This window comes from Rhipicephalus microplus, chromosome 7, assembly GCF_043290135.1.
Source record: "Rhipicephalus microplus isolate Deutch F79 chromosome 7, USDA_Rmic, whole genome shotgun sequence".
Taxonomy (NCBI): domain Eukaryota; kingdom Metazoa; phylum Arthropoda; class Arachnida; order Ixodida; family Ixodidae; genus Rhipicephalus; species Rhipicephalus microplus.
The window spans coordinates 5,258,460-5,274,836 of NC_134706.1; the positions used below are offsets into that span (position 1 = coordinate 5,258,460).

The window sequence follows — 16,377 nt, forward strand, 5'->3', positions numbered from 1 at the left end:
TGCAAGACACGCAATGCCAAAGATCGTTTGCTTTCACTTTCCTAATTGGGGAAGTTCTCGGATCTTTTCTTTTTTGTGTGTGATTTCTCTCATACCACATTAATAAAATCGATAGTTAAACGGAAACCCATCTTGCCAGGAACAAATATGACGACAAATAAAGCAAGCATCCCGTACAGGCGCTGAAACATTGTGCATTTATTTGCTTTTATTCGTGGTCACTGTGTTGTTTCAATTGTCTTCATACTTCATGGAGATGGAAGTCCGTACGCAGGATCCTTAATAAATCTAAGGTTCCGGGGACATTGTTTCATTTGTACACCCCTCTCTACCAAACAGATGGAGACATGCTTTTGCATTAAAGCCAGCTGGGTGTAACATTTGACTGCCAAATCATGTCAAGTGGAACCCGTTTCAATTTACATGGAACTCGTCGAGATGATCACAGAAATCGGGTGTTTCTCTTTATGAGCACTATCCACGTAATTTCACCTCTTTTCCATCGAAACACTACAAAAAGGAAATGACCGTGGGTCGATCCTGCCACCTCTGTCTTATAGGATAAAAGCTGGCACAAAGCTGGTCTGACAGGTTAGGACTCAGTGCGGAGATGTACCAATACTATGACGCAAATGTCACTTATATGAAAAGTAAATTCAATACTGCTACCACTCTGTGATGTGTGACAGTGACCTCTTCTCCACTTTTCTAAAACCAGTGCTTTCACTGATCCTTTCAGTATTTGTTAAAGGAAACTTAAAAAAGGGCCACCCGCATCGCGTAAATGTGTCCCAGAGTTTTCAGGCTATCGCGTAAATGTTGCGTAATTGTGTATGGTTTGGGAATGTTTATTGTTATTTCGTCTTTATTATTCTCACTTATTGAATGAAGGAGAAGCGTTGCCTTCAACGAGTGGTGGAACGCTGATGTTGGGTTGTGCCCCACTACTGCTTGAAGTTTCTGTTGCTTCGATTGCATCTACTCGAGTGAAGCAAAGCGTCAAGTGAAGCGAAAGCCAAGTAAAGACGCCCTTGACTGTAGGGGATGGCCAGTGAACGTTGTGCAGCGCGAGCAGTTGGTTTTAAATGCGGATGCACTATTTAGTCGGGCTATGTCAGGCATCCGGCGTTGTCCGTGGCGTCTGCGGCACCGCTCTCGCTCACTGCTCTCACTCCTTCACTCATAGCAACAGCTTCGGGCGCGCGCGCTTGTCCTCGCCCCTAGCAACCGGAGCATGTGGTGTGAGTGAATGTAGGAGAGGGTAGGTTCAGTGCTTTGCTACTCCATCTCTCGCCATTCACTCTCTCTTCTCGGCGCCCAACTTTTCCGCCCGTTCGTGCCTCACTCTCGACCATTCGCTGACTGGGCGCCTCTCGAGAACATCCGTAAATGTGAGCTCGAGACGCCGCTGTGAAACGCCAACACCAAACCAAGAACACAATTTGTTTTGTTCACTTCATAGTATCTTTAACCGTGCCCGCTAGCTACTAGAGCTGGAAATGCATACCACGTTTTCAGCGACAGAAAAAATGCCACATGCGGCGAACGGCGCTATTGGCTGTACGGTGTAAGACAAAAAGAAAAGAAAGTATTCTAACCCCGGATTCTCACATTAGAAACGCCGTATGGACGCTACGCAATGCATTCGCATTTCCTCACGATTCCCTTTGAGGAGGCGGTGACATTTTTTTTTCTCTAGCAGACGGTGCTTGAATCGGCCTTGTGAGGAGAGAGAGGGGGAGGGGAGTTTGCACGAGACGCGAGCATGCAGTACGAGACCCAAGACGTTAGCTTGCGCAGTGGGGGTGTAGATGGTGCCGCCACCACCGCCAACGCCCAAGCGCGACATTGCGAGACTACAAAATGCCCTTCATTGAAAAAAAAAAAGACGAACCGAGAAGGGTTTGCCATGATTAAAATCGACGCAGGCGCTGTCTTTATGTTATTAATTTTCCCATCCGGTCACCCCACGTCGCCGGTGGAACCTTGAGCTTGGGCCATAATTGATAATTCCCGCACCAATGTTTACAGGCATCCATCTCTTTTGCCCAGTGCTACGTTTCTTTTTATTTTCTGCATAATTGAACGTTCCTGATTTTCGTTCCAAGGACACGATTATTGTTTTTGGGGTTGTTGGGGCTTTCCTTTTCGACGTGCGCCTCCTCTCGAGCATCGCAATCTTCTAGCGATCTCACTTGTTTACGACAACGTGTGTCACATTTTATGTCAGGCCTTCTAATAACACTTCACGGCGTTACCAGGCTCACCATCATCTCCCCACTTCTTGTGTTGTTGTTGATGGCAGATAGTGCGCTTATTATATTTTTTGCTTAGATAACGAAGTGAACTACACGCATCGTTTAAGAGAAGGTCTCAGAATTGACACTGGGGATGCCCGCAACTTGAAGCAACCACAGAGTCATATTTGAATATGAAATAACATACAGCACTTTCAAGGAAATCAATGGAGAGAGAGAGAGAGAGAGAATAAAATGAGGCAAATGCAGAGAGGTTAACCAGAAATTGGAGCATCCGGTTTGCTACCCTGCACTAAGGAAAGGGAGAATTGGAAAGACAGATGAGAAAGAAAGTGCAGGGAAAATGGGAAAGAAAGAGGAGAAAGAAAGTGAAGAGTGAAATAGACGAAAGAAAGGCAAAAAAAGTACTTTAAAAATCATTGAAAATGTAGTAGTAAATGTTATGTAAATGTGAAGAAGGAAAAGTCTACAAAAACATAACTAGCCGGGGCAGGGACTGCTCCTACGACCTTCTAATAACGCACACGGTGCTCTACCAACTAAGCTACCATAGTGGTTATCCCCGCAATAGCTTCTTTTCTTCTTTTTGCATCTTATTCATCTTCACCTCCCTTTTTGTACTGGTTCTCTCAGAGTTATCGCATCCCATGCCGGAGAAATCGCTCACGTGTTTCGGGGTGAAGCAAAAGGTGAAAAAAAATGAAGAATGCCGGTTGACGATTATAATAGATTTCTGTTGGTTCTGCGTGGCATAATGAAGAAGCTTAGTTTTCATAGTTTCGCACAGCTCCCGCCATCGAAGGCACTGGAGTCATTTTGACACTCTTGATTTTGTGTTGCCTCCAGTATTGTCCCCCCAACCCACCACCCTCTGACCAAGTGACGCCGTCATGCGACAACGTCACTGTGTGACTTCACAAGTTCTAGCAACCTGCGACATCACTACGATGTCATGGTGATTTTAACACGTGATCACTATTTTATTTCGTCATTTGTTTAGACGCCCCCGCCGCCAACAGCCACTATTGGCATTCGACGAGCAATGTAATGTTACGCCTCAGTAACTTCGAGTGAGTTGAAAAAACGGCTAACAATTCATTTTGTTCTTTTCCTCGTCTTTCTGAAAAGTTTATGTGCCGATTTAAAAGCATGGAAGACGACATTTTCGCCAGCATCGATCGTTGCACTGAGAGGGTTTGCACATCTGTTGGACAATATTGGCCCAATAAAAATTTCCACTTTTGAAAGACGAAGGGATTCGTTTACGGAACACACCTTGCTCATCTTTGTGCTTTTCTGGATTTTTCGCCGCAGTTGTGGGGTCTATCGCCCCATATATCGTGGTGATGGATGTTCAACCTCACGGGGCACCGTCCGAGTCCGGTTCGACCGCGGGGACTGCTTCGAGGAAGCGAGGAAACGCGTCTAGTGAGGGTGAGGACACTGAGCTGTACTCCGCATCAAGTGACGAGTCCTCGGACGACGGCTTCTAACCCGTCCTGTACCGCAAGGCTAAACGAGGGATCGTCAATGCATCTTCGGCATCAAGCACGACCACCGTGAAAACTGCACCTCAGCGATGGCCTCACTCTATCCTGTTTGGGCCGCTGAAGGCTACCGACAGTCTACGCGGGCTGAACAGGCAAGCGCTCTCTGTGTGTCTCGAGAATATTACGCCAAATCAGATCAAAGAAGTACGTTTAAACGCAAGAAGGAACATCTTGGCAATCGATGTGCTGAACCCACGTGCGCTAAACGTGCTTCAGAAAGTAACGCAACTGGGTAACATCAATGTCATGTCTATAATACCAGCTGATAGCACCACTTCAATAGGAGTCATTTATGACATCGCCACTGAAATTCCAAACTCGGATCTCTCAGTGCTAATAAAACCGGCAAATGAAGATAACGTCATTGTGAATGTCAGCCGCCTTGGTAACGCACATTGTGTGAGAATTACGTTCAAAGGGGACTGTCTCCCCTCCCACGTGAAGGTTGGCCACTTTCGTCACCAGGTCCGACCGTTTATTCCAAAACCTATGCGATGTCATAAGTGCCAGAAGATCGGCCATGTGCAGGGAGCGTGCAGGAACTCCGAAGTGTGCCCCCGATGCTTAGAACCACACACCGAAGACAAATGCAGTGCAACCATACTAAAGTGCCCTAATTGTCAAGGTGCCAACAGTGCATCTTACAAAGACTGTCCACGCATAAAGAAGGAGTTTACTATTCTTAGACAAATGATGCGAGACAGCTCTACCCACAAAGAGGCCGCGGAAAAAGTCCGGCGAAGACGACGACGTCACCGTCGAAGATCTTCGCGAAGAACATAGTCAACTACAAGAAGTAAGTCAACGCATCTGGGAACGGCGCCCACTGCAGGGTATACCGTGGCGAACGCAGACGATGGAAGAGAGAAAACAAGTAGATATCTCTCTACTGAAGAGTGGCCGCCACTTACGCTCACGCAACTTGTGGAAGAACCGCATCAGAAGCCGCATTCATCAGAGCAAGCTGCGACAACAGAGGAGCAGCGGAACTTGGATAAGCAAGTGATTGCTCTTCTACGACCCATAATTAATGCCATTCGCACGGTGTTAAACAACATGCGCACAACGTCAGCCAGAAGTGCACTTCAAGTACTGGACGCTCTGAGTCCAGTACTGGCGTCTCTTGAGTAGATAATGACTCACCAGCCACTGTCTTTCAGGGAAGAGGTCAAAAAAGCAACTATTTTTCTGTGGAATGCACGGGGACTGAAATCACGCATTGCAGATCTCCGTCGGTTCGTTTCCACCAATATGTTTCCCATCATCGTCATCTGTGAGCCAAATTTATCGAGCGCTATCAGACTCTCCGGATACGAATCATTTATGTCGGCTTGTTATAGTGGAAACAGCAAGGTCCTGCTGTTTATTAGACGTGACCTGACCTACATTCTTCGGTCTGTACCACCTGACAACGATAACCAATATATATACTTAACAGTGAAGAAAAATGGTCGTGTTGTCACTGTTATCGGTGCATACCTGTCGCCATCAAGTAGACTTGACCACAGAAGAATAGGACAGTCCCTATCATCCACTCCTGGCCCATGGGTGATCATCGGAGACTTTAACGCCCACCATACGCTATGGGGGAGCCCGAAGATCAGGCAAAGGGTAGATGTCTGATAACGTTTGCTTCAGACAACGACCTGTGCTTGTTAAATGATAGCAGCCCAACACTTTTACGTGGCCCTGGATACAGCAGTTGTCTTGACTTGGCTTTTGTTTCTCGAGGTCTCGTCAGATGTGCCGGATGGTTTGCGGACATATAAACACATGAGAGCGACCACATTCCCACATATGTCAAGATCAGAGGATTATCACCTTGCAAGGTACGCGAAACTATCCAAAGAGTGGACTGGACCAAGTTTGAATCTCTCATGGAAGAACGCTGTCAAGAGAACACCTCATTTGACTTAGAAGAGGTGATCTAGTCCACAGTGCAAGACACAGTGTGCACCCTCACATGCTCTTCGAGAGTAACCGGATTCGATGTGGAATTAGAACGACTTCGGGCTCTCCGACGGCGTGCGGAACGAAGGTACCGACGCACGAAAGCAATCAACGATTTACGAATCGCTAGACGTCTTCAGAAGAAGATACAACGCCGCATAGACAAGCTAGAGTCACAACGTTGGGCAGCCTTCTGCGCGTCGTTAGATCCTCGCAAGCCATTATCACACTTGTGGAGGACGATAAGAGGGCTCCGGACAGCTCCCATTCAGCGGTCTCCATTCAAGGCTCTAGCCCTCTCTGAACAGAGATCGGAGGTCGACGTGGCAGAAGAGTTCTGTGCCAACTTATCTGGGCAACTCGCAGATCCCAACATCTCCACGCTCTCACGTGGTCGCACGACATCACACGATCACCACATGGACCAATTTTTTCTATTCATGAGCTTTAAGCAGCACTGGCTTTGTGTAGACGGACATCAGCACCCGGGCCTGGTGGAATATCATACAGAGCACTGTGTCACCTTGGTGAGTGTGCGAGGAGTGCCCTCCTCAAGATATACAACGATTCGGGGCGAGAGGGCAGCCTCCCAATTAACTGGAAGACCAGCCGTTTGGTTCCATTACTGAAGCCTGGCAAGTCACCATTGGTGCTCACATCATACCGCCCGATTGCACTGGCTAGTTGCTTGGGCATAGTGATGGAGAGGATGGTACTTGGACGTCTAGAATGGTTCCTGGAGCATTACAAAATCTACCCGGACGCTATGATGGGATTTCGCCGTGGCCGGTCATCAATTGATAGCGTCATAGACCTGGTCAGCTACGTGTAACACGAAAAAGCCAGTAAGCATCTCTGCGCTTCTTTATTTCTTGATGTTAAAGGGGCGTACGATAACGTCACACATGAAGCGGTCCTCACCGCTCTCAAGAAGGTAGGAGTGGGTGGTCGGATGTTTCAGTGGCTACGCAGCTATCTCTCTGAGCGATCCTTTTTTGTGAGAACCGAGGATGGTGACACTTCGCTACATTACAGCCATTGTGGTGTTCCCCAGGGTGGCATACTTAGCCCTGTACTATTCAACCTGACGCTAATAGCTCTCAATGAGTATCTGCCAAGTACTGTCAGATTGTCAATGTACGCGGACGACATCTGCGTTTGGACGTCTGCAGTAACACGTCTACAGCTTCGAGCGCGAATTCAGAGAGCTGCCACTCAAGTTGCTATTTACCTTCATCAACGAGGTCTGGAAATTTCCTCTTAGAAATGTGCACTTGTGGCATTTACGCGCAAACCAATGCAGAACTACAGCGTTCTGATAAACAGCGAAAGGATACGTCACCTCCGATCATACAAGTTCCTAGGTGTTATAATTGACAGAGACCTCTCATGGAGCTCGCATGTATCATACATGAAAAGGCGATTGACAGGCATCTGTCATCTGTTCAAGTTCTTCACTGGAAAGAACTGGGCAATGTCCACAACTGCTATGTTGTGACTATACAGGATTCTTTTCCTTGGATTCCTTCGGTACAGCCTACCTGTGTTAACCAACGCAAGTAAAACAAGCATACAAATGCTTCGAAGCGTGCAGGCTCAAGCACTCCGGATATGTTTAGGCTTGCCCCAAAGTGCGCCAACAGCGGCAACTATCGCTATCACAAGGGACAACCTCATGAAGACCCACATTAATGTGGAAGTGCTGAGGACACATATATGACACCTTGCTCTAACTCCTCGACATCACCTAGCCTCTCTACCAGTGGTCCGACCATGCACATGTTACTGCTAAACAGTGACCGCACATGGTGAGTCGATCCCAACTTCGTTCTCTCCTGGCGCTAGACCTGTGACTCCGCCATGGTGCCTCGCTCAACCAATGATTAATATTAACATACCTGGCGTCCAGAAAAAGGCCAACTTGTCGTCACCGGCTCTTAAACAGCTCACACTACTTCTGTTGTATGAGAAATACCAAGACTCCACACATATATACACTGACGGATCAGTTCAGCCGGACAGCTCTACAGGAGCAGTAGTGATAAAAAGGTTGGCCACGACAATTAAATTCAAGACATCTCACGCAACAACATCAACGGCAACAGAATTGGCAGAACTTCGTGCCACGTTGCAATTTGTAGTTGATCAACCTACGCGCAAGTGGACTACTTTCTGTGACTCGAAGGCGGCACTGCAGTCTCTACTATCGGTCTTACGCCGTGGACCACACGAGCAGCTGGTACTAGAAATAGCAGAGGTTATACACCACCTGACTGAGAGAGGGTACTAAATTACATTTCAGTGGTTTCCCAGTCACTGCGGAATCATAGGCAATGAACGGGCCGATAAAGCTGCCCGCTCAGCTCACAAAGAAGATCATAAACTACGACTACCACTTTCTAGGACAGATGCTGCACGAAAGCTCCACAGGCTTGCTCGCCAGCAAACCACATCACAATGGAATCAGCCACACTTCAAGCATGCCCGACTGTACTCGCTTGACCCTACGCTAAGTCTTCAAGTCCCGTCGAGGCTTTGCCGAGCAGACCAGGCGCTGTTATGCAGGCTGTGGTTGGGCGTTGCGTTTACCAACGCGTATGCTTTCCGCATTGGGATGGCCGACACCGCAGCCTGTGGCCACTGTGGCAAAGAGGAAACCTTCCAACATATTCTTTGTGACTGCCTAGCGTATAGTAAACAACGACTATGCCTTCGCAAGGAACTCAACAAATTAGATGATCAACCTCTGTCAGAGCAGGGAATTCTGCAGTATCGACAGGATGCGACTTCACAGAAGTGGGCCCTGAAAGCGCTACTACACTTTTTGCGATCGACCGGCCTTACTGAACGGTTGTAGCTAGGACGCCCTTTCTGTGTGGGTTTTCGTTTTCTTATGAGTGCGCGTGCGTTTTTTTTTCTCTATCTACCCCCCTTTCTTGCCCCTACTTCCCCGCCCACAGCGCTGGGTAGCAAACCGGATGCCAATATCTGGTTAACCTCCCGGCTTTTCCTTTCTCTCTCTCTCCCCCCCTCTCTCTCCCTCTCCACTTTTGACGTTTTATTACTTACAGTATATTTCGTATTCGTCGTGCGATTCTCATTAATGACGAAAGTTCACTGTGCTTGCTTCATAATAGCATGAAAGATGCTGTGACAATGGCTGACAAAAAAGGACAGATAAACAAATACGCTACAGAAATAGAAAAAAAGGGCTAGGCCTATTGCATTTTTAGGATCTAATTACATGAAAACCCGGGTGATTCATAATTATTGAAGAAAAGAACTGACATGCAACGATTGGAGTGAGAAAAACGTAATTCGGAATGATCATGAACCTTACAGCTATGCATCTGGGTTCTCATTATCCTGTTCTGATATATTTTTTATTTTATTCATAAATTTTCGCTAGTGCTCGAGTTCTACGGCATTTATTTCATAAAGCAAAAATTTAGTACAAATACCTAATTGCATTTTCAGCTTCTAATCTATAGTAGCGGCTTCTGAAGACAGATGAAACGTTTAGACACCAATTTTCTCGTTCGGGGTGTTCTGCATTATTGTTTTAGCCGGGCCTCACTCGACTGAGAATTCCGAGAGAAAGAGCGCTTCCTTTTGTTCACAAACGAGATTAGGGCTCGGTAAACATTTAAACCTACTGGGCTGCTTTCCCTCACAGGCCGTCGCATGTTCTTTGCGTGGTTTGGTCAAGATTGCTTCTACTGCCTCGCGGGAAACATTGAGCTCGATTGCTCGAACAAAAGCTTTCCATCGAACAAAGTTTGCTTTTTAGAATGTTCTTTCAAGCTTTGCGAGGCAACATCTAAGCGGAGCTGTGGGAGTCGCACAAATAGCGGTGCCATTGCATGTGACCCACTGCTTCCCTCTGTCTCGCCATATCATCAACGCCGGCTTGTTTAGCGAAGCCGATTCTCGAGAGGAAATGTTGTTTGTAAAAGCAGGTTACAAGCATGGTCTTCGTCAATGTGTCCCACTGCATGTGGGCTACCTGCACAATGAATTGCAAAGATTTGTTGGAAATATGTTGTCTACATTCTAAGAAAAAAAATTGAGTGTTTGGGAAGTATTTCTGTCCTACAGCTACAAATGTTATCTGGTTTTCTCACATTACTTTTTTGAAAAAGTGGCTTACGCCACTTTTTCATCAACAACGCTGTGTCACGCTGATATTGCGTGCGTAGTTAGTAAGTGGGAAGTACCGGGATCATGGTTATAAAGCAAGGACATTAACGCAAGATAAGTGAGGGTTATTTTGATTGATTGATATGTGGGGTTTAACGTCCCAAAACCACTATATGATTATGAGAGACGCCGTAGTGGAGGGCTCCGGAAATTTAGACCACCTGGGGTTCTTTAACGTGCACCCAAATCTGAGTACACGGGCCTACAACATTTCCGCCTCCATCGGAAATGCAGCCGCCGCAGCCGGGATTCGAACCCGCGCCCTGCGGGTCAGCAGCCGAGTGCCTTAGCCACTAGACCACCGCGGCGGGGCAGGGTTATTTTTGTGGAACAAATATACACCGTTTCAAGAGCGAGGGTCTTAATGCTGGAAGTAAAACATCGGGTGTTCTAAAAAAAAAACACTCCGTGACGTTGCTTATTACGCATCACTAAACTCTCCCCGCTGTTGCTTCTCAGCCGCGCCCAACTGTGAGACAGTCCGCGCAACCGCCGCGCCGAGTTTGTCCGCTGCGGGAGCCGAGCACGATCGACGAAAGGCCCGTGCTGCGACCGCTGGTACCACAGCCATCTTTGCACGTTAGTTTTTGGCGCTGCAGTTTTGAAATTCTCCCATGGTCGGTGACAGGCTGTCGGTTGATTCTAATCTCTCCACACTGAAGAAAGACCTAGCATCATCCAAGAGGCCACGTGAACACCTAATATCAACAAGCTTCACTGTTTATTGAGCTTTACGCGGCTAGTGTAAAGTTCAGCCCCCCCCCCCCCCCACGTTTATTTATTCATTATTGCGATAGCAATTATATGGACAGTCTCGGTTGGATTTCAGCGCCGGCGTCGGCGTCATGCACCGTATATATATACGCATCTACATATCATCATCATCAGCCTGGCTATGTCCACTGCAGGACAAAGGCCTCTCCCATGTTCCGCCAGTTAACCCAGTCCTGTGTTTGCTGCTGCCAATTTATACCCGCAAACTTCTTAATCTCATCTGCCCACCTAACCTTATGTCTCCCACTAACCAGCTTGCCTTCTCTGGGAATCCAGTTAGTTACCTTTAATGACCAGCGATTATCCTTCTACGTGCTACATACCCGGCCCATGTCCATTTCCTCTTCTTGATTTCAACTATGATATCCTTAACCCCCGTTTGTCCCCTAATCCACTCTGCTCTCTTCTTGTCTCTTAAGGTTACACCTACCATTTTTCTTTCCATTGCTCGCTGCGTCGTCCTCAATTTAAGCTGAACCCTCTTTGTAAGTCTCCAGGTTTCTGCTCCGTAGCTAAGTACCGGCAAGATACAGCTGTTATATACCTTCCTCTTGAGGGATAGTGGCAATCTACTTGTCATAATTTGAGAGTGCTTGCCAAATGTACTCCACCCCATTCTCATTCTTCTAGTTACTTCAGTCTCGTGGTTCGGCTCCGTGGTTATTACCTGCCGCAAGTAGACACAGTCTTTTACATTTTGAAGTGCAATATTACCTATCTCGAAGTGCTGCTCTCTTCCGAGGTTGTTGTACATTACTTTCGTTTTCTGCAGATTAATTTTAAGACCCACCTTTCTGCTCTCCTTGTATAACTCCCTAATCATGAGTTGCAATTCGTCCCCTGAGTTACTCAACAATGCAATGTCATCGGCGAAGCGCAGGTTACTAAGGTGCTCTCCATAACTCTCATACCTAACTGTTCCCATACTAGGCCTCCGAAAACCTCCTGTAAGCACGCGGTAAATAGCATTGGGGAGATTCTATCCCCTTGCCTACATATATGAAAACGCAAGAAATAAAGAAATCCAGAAAAGACACAGCGTGCGGAATCGAACGTGTGACCTTTACGTCGTGAATGCGAGGCGTTAACCACTGAGCCACCGAGGGGCACTTCCTTCACTGTTCAAACAGACAGCTTTTTATATCTACCACTTGCCGCTGTTGGCGGGCATCTCTGGGGTATTTTCAGCATTATCGGCGCAATGACCACGCGGCGGCTCTCATCTCTCACGCGTACTTTGGCTCGCGGAAAGGAGTAGGCAGTAGACGATCTCTTGCGCCCCCTTATCTCCCGGTGGGGAGGATCATACGCCTTGGCTGGCGTTGGGCTTGCACTAGAACGATACTGTTGTAGTTACGCGGCGCACAAAGGTATCTGCAATCGTTGCACAGCCTCCATTTGTGAAAAGGGCGTGCTTTTCAGACACAGCGACTGAGACGCTTATTCGCGTGCATCTGTACCTGTGAGTACGCTTCGTGTGTCATTTGTGCGTGAGAAACACGCGGCACGTTTCGATCTGCTTACCAATCAGCGCGTGACCTGACACTTTGTTGCTATCGCGGTCATTGCTCCGCCTTTGCGGCAAAGCTATGGCTTTATTTATTCATTTATTTACAGGTTATTGCAGGCTCAAAACTGAGCCCATGCAGGAGTAGTATCGAGGATGAATCACAAGTGTTTTTACCAACAGCAGCATAGCTATGCGTAATTAAAACAAGTAGTAAACGCACACTTGTGCAGACACATAATTAATACACTCATACATACACACGCACATATTTTACGTGGTTTCGGCTGATGGTAACATGTCATAGTGGGACATACCCTAAAATACGCCTAAGGCTAGAAATGAGGAGGTTGACATTGTGTGTGAGCTGTGCTGTGGTTACGAACTGATTTCTGTCATTTCCACGTAACAATTCATAAACAACCATTTATAATATCATACCTCTAACTTTTTTCTTACATTCTCAAGAAAAAAAAATATTTGGAGATTACTTCCGCCATATAAATACAATCATTATCAACGCCGAATATTTTCGTCTCGTTATCACTGCTGCATGACGAACGGTGGGCGCGCTGGTGGTGACGTGAACGTGGCCTGGATACGAACCCACCACGATGAGTCAAAAGCGGGGAGATTTTCAAATTTCCGTTAACACCTAGTTTGTTAAATAAGCAGAGACCACTCAACAAGTGGCGCTTTCGAAAACCGCACATATATGAAAATATTCCACAAAACAAACAAAAAAAAGAAATGAAAAAGGATGCTTTTACATTACAGATTGATGGCGCGAATGAATTAAAAAAAAAATCAGCCGCCGTGGCGTAGACATTAATATTTCGCATAGTTCATCGACCTCGTGAGAAATTCATGCAGATGCTCCCCACATTAACGATAATTATACGACTGGCATGCGGATCTCTCAGGCTGGAAAAAAAAAAAAGGTCCAGCCACACCTCGGGAAAGTTGGTGTCGTCGACGGAGGGAAATGCTCACGAAATCTTAACCGCTTTTCTCAAAACTCGAATATTTGAAGAGTCAAGACGCAGGTCTCTCTGTGCATTCAGGAATGGGGTGAAATGTTTTATGCAAGTTTGTTTTGGTTTGTGTCTGGTCACACAACAAATCAAGTGCTGTAAATTCACATTTAAAGCTGCCCTTTAGCTTTTTTCTTCTCATGTGTGAAATTAACATGCGCTGTGTTAATTTCTTTATATCTTTTTAGATAGTTATATTTCTTCTGCTAGCTTTATTTGTGGCATTCCGGAAGTGAACAAAATAAATTATAGTGGCTTCGCACTCATTGTGTGAAACCTGAAGGAAATGCACAGCTGTGCAGCGTGTCTTGTTATGCTTCGTCTTTCCTTTTCTCCGCCTACCTCACGTCATTTCATTTTTGTTTTCTTCTTTATTTCTTTCCCTTCCTTAATCCTTTCTTTTTCTTCTATATATCCTCTTTCTCCCCAATTCCTCATATTTCTTGCTTCTTCCTTCTTTCTACTTCTTTACCCCTGTACACCTATTTCTTTATTTATATTTGAGTTTTCCTTTCTCTTTTAGTCTTTACATTTTTATACGTCTTTAGGTGTGTTTTTCCTATATCTTTCCGTACCTTCTTATATTTCTGTCTTTTCTCCTCCCTTTTTTTCCGTTTTATTTCACCTTTTACCGCACCTTTCTTTCTCTGTCAGATTATTGTCTCGTTCATCAGGATTAGCGCATCCCGCGCCTGCCTGACCAATTAGCGCACGTGTTCCAAGGTCGAGGCAGAAGGATGAAAAAAAAAAGCACGGATAATTGGGCTAGTTGGTATTGGTTAATCTTTTAACAGAAATAAGGGCGCGTACACAGACACTAGAACAGGCTGTGTGATTTCCTTTTCTAGTGCCTGTGTGCGCGCCTCTTATTTCAGTTAAAATATGAAAAGGAGGACGAAGAGAGAGAGATAGAGAGAGTGAGTGCAGTTTTGTGATGATGATAGCTTTTTGTTTGTTCCTAATGGTTGGCTGAAACAGCTTTCTTAAAAACAAAAATGTCATCGTGGGTTTTTGCAGGAAGTGTAAAACTAATCACTGACGTATTCCGCGCCAAAACCACAATATGATCTGGAGGCACGCCGTCGTGGATGGCTCCGAAAATTTTGACCACCTGGTGCTCTTTAGCATGTACCTTGATGTAACTACGCGGGACCTTCAGTGTCTATGCATACATGTAAAGCGAGACCGGCATCGAACACGCGACCATCGGGTTGGATGTCTAGCATAGTAGTCTTTATACTACTGTGGCGTTTTTGCCGCAAGTGCAAATAACGCCGTCATTCAAGTATGCTAACACTTCAAAAAGACGGGGTGTGCGAACACGAACACAGTGAGGAATTCAGGACGACACAAAAAATTGAAGCATCAAGTGGATAAACACATCTAATGCATGCGTAACCTTTGCGGCACAGCTATCACTCATATTTTGTGCTCACACGACTTCTTGAGGGCTGACTCAAGGCAAGACATATCTGTGTCATTTTTTACAAGCTCGACAAAAAATTCAACACTGGCTTTGAATATCTTGGAGGATATTGTGGGCAAGCGCTGCTAAATTTCTCCTCCGAGTACTCGGAGGTTATAAAAAAAAAACAGCATATAGCCAAATTACTCATGTTTTCAATTAGGTCAGATCTCACGAAATCATGTGTGTACAAAATGAGTGATAGCTTTAGCGGCAAGGTTACTAGTCTTTTAGATGTGGGTTACTTTTTTGAAGTTACTAGTGGCCACTGTCACTGAACGTAAGCTTTTTTTTTCTCACAACAACATTGTTTAGAACCAGTGCTGTGAGTGTTTTCTATTGTTCTGTTTTTTTTGCGCTGTTCCTCGAAGCAACCAGCCAAGCAGAACAACTTAATTAAGCAAATTCTTTGAGGCTACAGAGGGACGTAGTAACTTAATTGCACTTACATTTCCAGTTCGTCTTCTGCAAGGCCGTGGATGTCAAAACGCGTCGTAGAGCTTGAATGGCCTTCTGCGGCGTCAAGTCGTGTTGGTTGTGCAGAAGTCTCTCTTACTACGAATGTCGGATGTCGAACAGGCCAAGCACGTTGCACAAAGGTAGTTGCAGTAGGCTATACAGTGGGCAGTCAAACAGAGCTAAAGAGAAGAACTTGCGGTTCGATGGGTGAACGTTTTTCTACCACCGCAGTTGTCACATGCGAACCGCCGCTTCGGTCGCGCCTATGCGCAATGCGTAGCCGTTCGTAAATGTGCGCTATCCGAGAGCATCTCGATGAAGAAGCGTACGTGAAATTCGGGTCTTCGTCCGATCATCATAGCGCCACAGCACCCCGGTGCGATTTGATAAAAATGGCGTGAGCTTCCTTATCGCCGTCGGAGCCACAGTGACGCAGCAGCCTGCACTCGCAAGAGGGGATAGCTGATCATCTGTCTGGCCCTGGCGTATTGTATCGCTTATTCGAATCACTGAGACACGATAGTCCGACGGTTGCAGACGGTAACTGAAGCAGACGCACTTCGAACTTTTGGCGCCTCCCTAGGTTTCTCGCCTGCGCAACGCCGCGATCAGCGTCAACGCCACCGCTATAGTGTAAGCGTTAGCGCCCGCTGCTTCGCATCTACACATGGTTCCCTTTAGCAGAAGATGGCATGAGTTTATTGCAATAGCAACTTTATGGACACTATCCGCTCACTTTTGCCGTCACTGGCATGTCCCAGATATGTATAAGTATGCATATATATACACATAGGCGCACGAAGAAAACATTAGCCCCGTATCTGCATGTTTTACTGCAAATGTCGTCGAAATACGATAGTTTTGCGTCTGTAGAGAGTCAACAAAACGTTTATTTGATGTTCTGGGCGAAAAAATTGGTGAATGGTATTCTGGAGGCGCTGCGTTAGAGTCTCTCGATGCGTGCAGCGGAGGCGAACGAGAGCATTGGGTCACGTGAGACATGAGCGCTATCTGGCAGCTATGTTGGAAAACGAAAGATGGCCTCTGATATAGCAAGCGTGTGGCGTGCGTGCCCGTCTCGGAGGCGTTAAAGCACAGAACGCAAAGTGACGAGCAAGTGTCACCACGGCGTTGTCTTGGCAAAGCATTGGAAACGCGTGCCTTTTTGTGCGCAGCATTG

At 46.3% G+C, this 16,377-nt stretch overlaps 1 long non-coding RNA gene across 1 annotated transcript in view; it reads right to left on the reverse strand.

Annotated features, from left to right (window-relative positions):
• LOC142767235 (uncharacterized) overlaps nucleotides 1-15,505 on the reverse strand; it is a 112,146-nt gene extending 96,641 nt beyond the window's left edge. The window contains exon 1 of the long non-coding RNA XR_012884788.1: nucleotides 15,188-15,505. This is a non-coding gene — a long non-coding RNA (uncharacterized LOC142767235). The remainder of the gene's footprint in view (nucleotides 1-15,187) is intronic.
• Between the last annotated feature and the right edge of the window lie 872 nt (nucleotides 15,506-16,377).